Raw genomic sequence first — 10,000 nt, forward strand, 5'->3', positions numbered from 1 at the left:
GTTTTGTCCGGAATTGTGCCAAAATGGCAGATAGTGCCTTCCAGTGGTGTCCAATTATTAGTCTGTTTGTCGTAGACTGCCATGTCTATTTTATTTGCCCCATTTTTTGGTGCCTTCTGAAGTTGGAAAGGTACATCCCAAAGATTTTTTGCATTTTCATTCTCCATTACTGCAGAGAGTGGCCTTTGTTGATACCATGGGTTTTCATTTATTATTTACAACTATTACAGCAATGTTCTGCTGGAGGTTCTGGTACAAGCAGCATAAAGCCGTCTTAGCATTCCAGAACTGTTCTTAGGATCCGTACTGACTAAAAGAATGGTCTTCTGCATCGTATAGGCCTAATAAGCCCAGTGTGGATATCTGCCAAATAGTCGTCTTTCCCCTATGAAAATCGGGGTGATTACAACTTTCGTCAAGTGCCAGAGGATTTTGATCTCAATTGCTTAAGTCCCGGTATTTGTTAACTTTTTGTTGACTTTTTAGTTCTCCTTCAGAGCAATTCTGCAACCACCCGCGCACTCTACATCAATAATATGGCATATCTTGTTGGTCTTTTCAACAACTACAATGTCGGGTTTGTTGTGTGGCATCTTCTTCTCAGTCTGGTAAGGGATAAGGGAAATCTACAATAACTAAATGCCGCCTTGACCTTTTAGAAGAACTCTGGAACTTCCCAAATGAGTTCATTAAGTTCTCTTCTACAAGAGCAGCTGTTGTTGAAACAATTGAAGAATTATCTATGAAGAGTAACGTTTCAAATGTAGTTGCTGCAGTTGATGGAAGTCATATCCCCATTAAAGCACCGTCAGTCAATCATGATGACTACAAATTTCAATTACATTGATTTTTATAGCTTACTTCTTCAAGGGGTGGTAGATTCTACAGGATTGTTTTTATCTGTTGCCAAAGGATTTCTTGGAAGCCTTCATGATGCCAGACTGCTGCAATTAACTGATTTTATTGGGCTCCCGAAGATGAAGAGATTCTCATGAAGCCTGTCCTACATTTTGGGGGTACTGTAATTCGTCCCCTTGTTGTTGGATACTCTGCATGCCCATGAACAGGGTTCTAATTATAGAATTGTCAAAAGCTATTGCTGTGCTACTTTCAACAATGCTGCTCTCTTGTTTGCTGCCTGTTCCTTTGACATAGTCAAGGGGCTCTGCTTCACAAACGTATGATTCACGTTATTGGAGCTAACCATGATTTGGTTAACCTCATGATAAACTTTGCATAAACTTTTCATGGTCTGACACCCGACCCTGTTGTTGTTGTTGTCACAGGCAGCTTTGCATTTTGTCAAGTACTCCTCTCCATTTTTCCTGTATCTGTGCTAAGGTTTTTGAAGTAGTAATTCCGGCCTTGTGGCACAATTCCATGAATTTATTGTTTACGCTGTCCCATACACTTTTCTTTTGGGGCTTGGGTGCTTTTTGATATTTCAACAAGTTAATGATCCTCCTTGTATGCTATGACAAGGCACTTCACATATGGGTTTGTCCAGGAACAGCGCTCGTTTTTCAGTTCAGAGGATTCACTTACTGAAGACCTGCAACTACAGGTGCTGTCCTGGGGAATTTGAAATGTTCCTGAAGGTTTTCGAATGTCAATTTTCCCACCCTTGGATGTCCATTTTAAGTCAAACTTGTTGTAAAGCAACTTCAACCAACTCAAGTATTCACAATACTTTATGGCAGACCTCAGTGACTCTGAAGTATCCTGGTAATACCATAAATGGTACCACCAAGTTCGTGCTTTTCCCAAGCTGACAGGGGCTGGGGAGTACAGTTGAAAGTTGGGGTGGGGGGGAGGCCCTAGGTTTGGTTGGGTCACGGAAGTGTGAGTGAAGAGGAGAGAGGTTCGGGAGAAAACAACACTGTGGGAGAAAAGTGTTGGGGGTGGGGGAAGGGTGTACCCCCCAGTCCCGCCCTCTGTGTGGCCTGTGACTGAAGAAGGCATATTCTAGCTAATCAAATTATTGTACACTCCCATCAAATAATTTTGTGTGGAATTATTGCGGGCACATTGTTGTCGAAGATGTTTTCGCTACTGGAAAATTTAAGAAATTACCTCCTATAGACACCTTAAAAATTCAGGCAGCTTCAACGGGTTTTGTTCCCATGGCCACTGCGATGCCGGTGCAATGCTGTATGCACTGAGCTACATACATGTATATGAAGGCACACAGTTGGGAGCAGACAAAAGAGACCTTCAAGCCTTTCTTATTGCATCCTGCCCCTCTCTTTCTGTTGTCCTTAACAGAAAAGCAGGTATGCCATTGGAAGTCGTCTTGACTATTTACTGTTCTCAAATTTGTCCTCTCTTGGAATATGTGTCACCGGTTTGGGGCGGACTGCCCCAATACCTTGCAGATGACCTCCAAAGAGTACAAAATAGGAGTCTGGACATCATTGGTGCTGCTAGGTCAACCCTATCATCATTAGATGAAAGACGATCACAGTACACAAAATGAGAACTTGAAAGAACGTGCACACTGCTGAACACCCTAATCAAGTATTTATTAGTACACATGCAATAGGAACTATAGCCTTAGATCAAATCAAGAAATTAATGTAAAAATACGAAGATCAGGCACTAAAAGACATGAACTCATTTATACTTAGAGTAACAAGACTAATTCAAAGATAATCATAGTTAAACCTATTATTGTGTTCATTTAAAAATTATCTGAATTCATGCATTTTGATTTATGCTTGTTTTACATGTAAATCTACTCTTTATTTTTCCAATGGAGATAAATAAAGTTATTATTTATTATTATTTAGTCTTTTAAAGTGGTTGAATTACATCACAACCTTGATGTTAGTAAGACGATTACTCAGGGTTAAATTTACTATTGTCTTCCTGTGATTTTGAAATTGTGGTCACTACAGTTATACAGTGTAGTGTGTCTTATTTCATTTGTGGGTAGGAGTACTTATCTTGCTGCTTCTACATTATTTGGATCCTTCTTATACAGAATTTTCAGTACTTCACTTGGAGGTGAAGAGGCCACCCACCAGTCAAGGCATGTCATGACGGCGCTTGTATTCCGTCTGGGCTAGCTTTGGACATTATTATTATTATAATTATTATTATAACTTGAGGTAATTGCTTCATTCAGCCAATCAAGCAAATGAAATCGTACACGCTCTTTTGATGACCTAAAGTAACATCTAAGTGCCATATATGGAGCTCACCTTTGTTATATAACACACAGCTTACTGAGCTCTGTCTTTTATTACACCACTGGGATCCAAGTGTATCAACTCTTACCATTCCTCATCATACATCTGTACAATCAATCCCAAATTCCTCTTTATTGTAGTGTGAGTGGTGCTTTCCTCTTTTCGTAAAATAATTTTTCACTCTCATGAAACTCAACAAGAAGTTGGAACAAATTAACACCACTTAACTTTAAAAAGTACACAAAACGGATTTTAGTATGAGCTAAATGGATCCTCTCAAATTAGTCCAATTTCTATCCTTGTAGTTGGAGTTAAGAGAGTATAGTGATAAACCAACAATTAAAAAACCAAGAGATATTCCTATTTTGGTGAGATTTGGTTCAGGTTTCTGGATGCATTCTTGTGACACCTTGAAATATTCAATATTGGAATTTTAAAGTTTAAATTTGCAATTCATTTTCATCCAACCGTTGTACTAGACCACTTTCGATATATTAAAATTCAGCTTGGCAACAAAGCCTAGAGGACACAAACAAAGGAAACTGAATGAACATATTTATTCATTTCTTTTGTTTGTGTCCTCTAAGCTTCTATATCAAGCTGAATTTTAATATATTGAAAGTGGTCTAGTACGTGAGAGGTCTTAAAGCTCATTAATTCAGCTGATTAATTAATTTTGATAGCTTGAATGGAATTGAACAAATCCAACATAGATTTTCAGAAATTCCAGAGCATCTATTGAGGAGAAAGTGATTGATGATATACAGATTTAGCCAAACCTAAAAGGTTCTAAAGGCGGAGCTCGCGCTTTATTTATTCTTACTGGCTGTAGGGTTAGTGAAATAAAAGGTTTTGGAATTGTCCGCATTATTCCGGTTATTGGTTAATTGAATCATTTTCTCCGCTTTCTTCTGTAGAAAAATTCATTGCTTAAGTCAAGGTAAATCCCACGGTTAATATCATGGGTGACAAATTACTACTTAATTTAGGCGCGAAATTTCAGCGTTTATTTATAATTTCACCTGTAAAATTACAAAATTGCCACGGTAACATCTCTTGTATCTCGATCAGAGCCAAGATGGCGTCTAGATTTAAGACGGTGACCATTGAAGAAGTTAAAAGAAGCGGCAGAAAATTTACATACGCGAAAGAGCACAATTAACTGGGTGAGAGTTTTTGAGAAGTGGTGGGACGAAAATAGCCTTGAGAAAAACCTGGAGATGATTCTTCCCGAGCAGTTGGATTAAGTACTCGAGCGATCTTACAATTACGGTTGTGAGCGTAATTTGTCACCCACGACATTAAAAGGTAATCAAATGGTTTTCTCGTGAAATTAGGAAATAATTTCACTTGCGTTTTGTCAAAATTCTGATAATTTCCCTGGCCTAAAGGCTCACCACAGGCAACCCAGACGTTGTTTGAGATTTACACACGTGACAGTATTGCGTTACGTTTTGAGCCATTTAAGAGAATGTATGAAACGGTTCGAAAATCGCTCTAAATTCAACTTGTAGTAAAGGATTTAAATAAAAGAAACTTACTTTAGTCAGCTCTTGTGTTACTTTGAAGTCTTTGTGACAGCTGAGGCGTTCTAAAGTCGTTCTAAAGCCATTTTGACAATTTAAACTTTCCCAGGTTTGCTTCCATTAAAATGAAATAGAAAGCAAAGCTGGAAAAGTTTAAATCGTCAAAATGGCTTTAGAACGACTTTAGAACGCCTCAGCTGCCACAAAGACTTCAAAAATAACACAAAAGCAGTCTAAAGTAAGTTTATTTTATTTAAATCCTTTACTACAAGTTGAATTTAGAGCGATTTTCGAACCTTTTCATACATTCTCTTAAATGGCTCAAAACGTAACGCAATACTGTCACGTATGTAAATCTCAAACGACGTCTGGGCCGCCTGTGATTACACATACAAATTTCACGCGAAAAACCGATATCGCACGAATCACGAAGCAATGAGTGTGATATCGGTTTTTCAAGTGTAATTTAGTGTGGATGTCACCAGTTAGGCAATGAATCTGATGAATTGTTTTTGAATCGCATGAGGTTTAAAAGAAAACAAGCGTTTACTCGGAATACCGCATTTCTTAAGATACGGCAACAGTGGAATTAGGTGTTCCTCAGGGCTTAATTCTGGGTCCGGTTATTTTCAACCTCTTTGTCGCCGACCTCTGGAGTGAGCTACAGTGTGACTGTTATCAGTAGGCTGACGATATGACGTTTTACATCCACTCGAAACCATGTGATCTCGATTCTTCAGTAGGTCACATAAATAAAGCTCTTACAAGCCTGAGGGACTATTCTAAGTGTGGCAACCTGACCCTGAATTCTTCAAAGGCAAACTGGATGCTTATTTCCACCCCACAGATGGCGCGATATCACAGTTCAGAAGAACGAAAACTTCCTGTCGCTTGTGGCGATACTCGACTAAAGCGGATTTCCTGCATAAAGCTACTAGGTGTGTACTTGGACCAGTATCTGGCGTGGAAGACGCATGTAGACCATGTGTTAAGTTCATCGTACGGGACACTGCCAATACTGCGCAGGCTTAAAAATCTAGCCCCTTTTCATGTGAGGAAAAACCTGGCAGAGAGCTTAGTCCTCTCTAAAGTGAACTATGCATACTCTGTTTTCCAACCCCTCCAGCATTTCAAATGAATGGCTTTCAAAGGCTACAAAATGCATTCGCTGGATGTTCCAATGTACATAGGTTGCCACATTGTTGTACCGGTGTCTGTTTTCTGTTTTTGCTAGTTCTGGGCAGCCCGAGACAACGTGGTCGACAGTTTCCTGATATTTGTGGCAAATGCGGGATTGTGGATCTGTGCCATCCTTAATGATGTGATGATGGTATGCTTTTGTAGGGAGGGTCTGGTCTTGTGCAGCTATAATGAGTCCTTCTGTTTCGGCCTTGAGACCAGAAGACTTAAACCATTGATTTGTTGCTTTCATATCAACATCAGCTTCTTTAATCCGCAAAGGGTATACCTACCGTGTAATTGTTTCTCCTCCCATCGGGTTTGTATTTGCTGTAGACCCTGATGTTTTGCGCTTGTCTTAATTCTTTTTGCATACAGTGCTGCTGCTTTGTCACATTCAGGTTACAGCTCTTTGATGATGATGATGATGATCATGATGATGATGATGATTATTAGTAGTAGTAGTAGTAGTAGTAGCAGTAGCAGTAGCAGTAGCAGCAGCAGCAGCAGCAGCAGCACAGCAGCAGCAGCAGCAGCAGTAGCAGTAGCAGTAGCAGTATCAGTAGTAGTAGTAGTAGTAGTAGTAGTAGTAGTAGTAGTAGTAGTAGTAGTAGTAGTAGTAGTAGTAGTTTGGTGCGAAGTGAAACCGGAGCAAAATGCAGGAAAAATAATATTTTCCAAACCGTTTTCCACCTGAACAGGAAAATTGACGTAGTATGGCCGTGTAGCCGCGTCGAGCTTCGTTTATGTTTAGGTGTCCTGATTACAAGAAGTTAACCTAGCATGCGATCTAATCGAAAACCAGCACATGGTCAGCGGTCATCTTAAAAAAAAGCAGCTTTCGATTAGCTCTAAACTCGAGCCTGGGATATAATCACATGATACTTGTCACATTGACATGCATGCAGGGGTGGACGTACGGAGAGACGATCGTATGATGACGTTATATCTAAAACCAAAATTCCTCTCATATTTTCTTAACCATGGTGCTCCGCGTGCACGCCTCCGGCGCGCCGGGAGCTCCGCTATAAATATGGTTCTGTCGGAATATTTCTTTTAGAATGTGATAGACAAAATATTTTGTCTTATATTAAAAACGTCAAAGAGAGATCACTGATTGGTGTATTTAATGCAACGACCTTTGCTTTTAAAAAAAGATCAAGATACTACACTATGTCAAATTACCGTGGGTAGCCCGCCACCCATCCTGGGACAAAACATTGACAGGTGCATTACCCAAATTATCTACCCAATGTAGAATATCAAAATTACAGTGGCATTGAAGACAATTCTCATCACTTTCGTCGAGCCCACTACAAGATATTTGAAGAATTCATGAAAACAAATTATTACTTATAACTGCCATTTTTTTTTTCAATTGTGACATAAATTCATCGAAAGTTTTGATGTAGGGAAAACCTAAATTTGAGCGGCCTGTCCCGCTTCGCCACTGGAGCCTGGCCACAAGGACCAGTTTCTTGTGGAAACCTGCCCTAGTTTCCTGGTCATTTCGGCTAATGTCCCAGCTTTCTTTCAAGAGTTGCATAATGCGAAAAATTAAACAAGATATAATAGTTATGTAACGCAGCTATAAGGATTTGTATGGAGAAAAGCATTGCCCTTTTGTAGGTAAATTTACAAAAGAAGTATGACTTCTTCCTCTACATAAGTATTCCCAAGGTTGGAGACTCTAGCCCACCGTGCAGCAGCGAGGCTGCAAATAAAATGGCCTTTTCTCCTCCAGAATTGCTTCGGTCGCCTACAGATTCCAACCAACACTCCATCGATAATATATCTACACATTCGCTTTCCTGGTCTGCAAAGAGGAAATTGAAGGCTGCGAGTCTCAAGATCTGTTTCCCTAGAAACCCGGCATTTTGGTTCAATTGGCGTAGCAACGGATAATTTGTGACACTTGCAAGCGTTAAGCAAAGAACTCTTAGCTTCACATTTTGTGAATAACAGAATGGATTAGACATGGATATTACTAACTAGTGGATATACTCAATTCCAAAATGAACATTTTTTGTCCTGGCGTCCTTAACTGTAGCTTACTGCAAATAATGAAAAAAATACAAGATATCCAGTTAAAACCGCTAGTTACAGTGTAACTCCTTTATTCCAAAGATCTGAATGTAATTGTCCTTACTGATTACCATATATTTCTTTGTTGGATAGTCCTGAGAATTTGGTGTTATATCCAATCGATATCCCCTATTTTTATAATTTCCATAATTCTCATTACCTGTCTTTCCTGACAGTGTATTGAAACTGTAGGGAGAAGTTAATAATAACTTGTCGCTCAAGGGGTTTTAATTGTCTGTGTTTCTGTTTATCACAAGGAAGGTGAAGTTCAAGATGCAAATGAAGAGGAGAAGTCAAAAGGAATTTGTGCTCCGGACATGTGGTACTCCCCAAAAGGAAAATCTGTTCCATGCGTAATTTGCCTTATTTTGCTCTGGATTATTGCTCTTCCTTTTCTTATTCTGTTGGCATTCGTTTTCCTGCTGTGGTTCCTTGTGGAGAAGTGTTACGTACTGATGTGGCGATCAGCTAGATCGCCGAACAGCTCGAGATAAGCTGAGACATTTAGAACTGAACTGAATGGAAACTTGCGAAAAAGCGTTGTCTGTATAAAAGATGGTTTGATAGCAATATCTTATAATTTTGACGATAGTTCCGGTTTTACTTTTCCAGCACTTGGACGTTTTCATCTCTAAAATTGCATTTATGGAAAACTTAATGGTTTGTCTGATAAAAAAAACTGTTAGACTCAGGACTATTAAACATTTATGTTTTAAAAAAACCTGCCTCCACAGTTGGAAGACTTTGCTCTTTAACGCTGTGCATTCAGTTAAAACCAAATATTTTTAACCTGTTCAGACCCCTTCAGGCGGCTGGTTTGTCGGCTGATAAGCCTGGTTTTCACTAGCGACGCAAGCAAAAGCGCAAAGCATAAGAGCGCTTATTTCACCGTGAAAACTGGGTTGACGTAAGCACAGGCATAAGGATCAAACTTTTTCCTTTTCCTTGTGCTTGCGCTTATGCTTGCGTTCGCTTGGAAACGCAGCAATAAGCACAAGAACATTTGCTACGTCTTGTCAAGTGAAGCACTCGTTGCAGATTCCCCGCTCCTGAGCATTTGAACAAAATGGCGGATGGCGTGGTTGATTTTTAATGCTTGTGTCGACGTTACTTTTCACTAGTATTATGTACTTATTGACTGAGTGGGAGGGCCGGACGGGAAAATATTTGACCCGAGGGCATTTTGTACGTCCGTGCGCCATGACCGAGGGCCAAATATTTTCCCGTCCGGCCCGACCTAACTCAGTCAATAAGCATTTTATCATATGACCGCGCTTTCCTTTTTTTTTCTTTTTTGGGTAACAAAATTCGGAATGTTCACTTACGTCGCTCATTTTGACCGAAAAGTTGTTTTAGTTCGCATCTCGTGCGCGCTTTCATTGCAAAACTATCGAGAAAATCCCCGTATGAGGGCCGTACGCGATCCTAGCAGCCGGACGGCTTTTTCCGGCTCTGCTCGCGCCATCGCGTACGGCCCTCATACGGGGATTTTCTCAATAGTTTTGCAATGAAAGCGCGCGCGGGGTAGGTAAAGGTAAAGTCTGCTTACGAGTCTAGAAGGCCCATCAGGCCGGCGCTTATCTGCGGTTTCTGTAGCATGAAGCGACTAGGAGTATTTCTACTTCCCCCTGGATGGGATGCCAGTCCATCGCAGGGTTACCCCCGGCATTAAATTCGCCGGTACCCATTTATACACCTGGGTGGAGAGAGGCACCGTGAGAGTAAAGTGTCTTGCCCAAGAACACAATGTCCCCGGCCAGGCCCCGAACCCGGACCACTCGATCCAGAGTCGAGCACATTAACCACGAGGCCACCGCGCCTCCCGCCGATTTTTAGTGTATGAAGGTTTAACTCGGATACTTTTACGTTCCGCCCTCAAACAAAATACGCCTTTGTAGAGTTGGAAAATGTTAAGTTAATATCATAATCATAAAGGTGATAGTGTGAGAAAAATGAACGTGGACTTCATGATGCCACGAAAAATTGCGGAATATCTACCATTCGCTTTTGTTCATTTGG

At 40.4% G+C, this 10,000-nt stretch overlaps 1 long non-coding RNA gene across 1 annotated transcript in view; it reads left to right on the forward strand.

The window, feature by feature from the left end:
- The window catches only part of LOC138059137 (uncharacterized), a 10,311-nt gene extending 1,609 nt beyond the window's left edge, over positions 1–8,702 (forward strand). The window contains exon 2 of the long non-coding RNA XR_011134161.1: positions 8,239–8,702. This is a non-coding gene — a long non-coding RNA (uncharacterized lncRNA). The remainder of the gene's footprint in view (positions 1–8,238) is intronic.
- Positions 8,703–10,000: the final 1,298 nt, after the last annotated feature.

The sequence above is a fragment of the Montipora capricornis genome, chromosome 8 (assembly GCF_036669925.1).
Source record: "Montipora capricornis isolate CH-2021 chromosome 8, ASM3666992v2, whole genome shotgun sequence".
NCBI lineage: Eukaryota > Metazoa > Cnidaria > Anthozoa > Scleractinia > Acroporidae > Montipora > Montipora capricornis.